Raw genomic sequence first — 787 nt, forward strand, 5'->3', positions numbered from 1 at the left:
TGAACCACTTCTGATGGCAACAAGCTCCAAGAAGAGATCAGAGTGAGGATGCTGCCAGAAACTTTCTGAAACACAGACACTAAACCAACAAGCTCCTGTCCCTGCACAGTCCTAAGAGACACATGCAGACATTTTAAACATTTAAATAACTTCAAGGAAATAAAGCTACTGCTTTAACATGTAAACCAGCTCTTCAGTGAGTCAGTTCACAAGAGGCAGAATCCACAGGTCTGCCCCAGTTTCAGCACCAGTGTCTGCACCGAGGCACTCACTGGAGGGAGAGCCCTGCACTGGGATGAGACAGGACCTTCACAGCCCCTGCAGCCCCATGAGGGGGGTCGTCTCTCAGACACCCCAACATTAGAGATGCTCACAGGAGAGCACTGAAAGCTGTGGACAAAGCAACTTTTGCACTCACCGTGTAAGATTTAGCTGATGTGAGCTTTTGCAGACAAGTGTCCTTGCACAATCCTTTCTTGTCTCAGTTTCTTTCCTCAAGCTGCTTCAAGAGCAGCAAAGAAAGGAAATTAAGGTGGTGTCTCCAGCTAGTCTCCAATCTTATAATTTAAGAAGTGCTGCAGACAGGCTGCTACAAATATTCAACATATGGATTCATCTACCAGTAACAAAGACAACTCCACAAGCTTCTTAACTCTCACTTGTTTCACTGCTCAACTGCCTTGACTCTTTTCATGTGAATCAAAGCAATTTTTATTTTCCTTGCCCTGGTGAACATCTAAGTTCTATTATACAGAGTTGGAACACTTTTTCATGCCCTGCCTTAGCA

This window comes from Geospiza fortis, unplaced genomic scaffold (assembly GCF_000277835.1).
Source record: "Geospiza fortis unplaced genomic scaffold, GeoFor_1.0 scaffold171, whole genome shotgun sequence".
NCBI lineage: Eukaryota > Metazoa > Chordata > Aves > Passeriformes > Thraupidae > Geospiza > Geospiza fortis.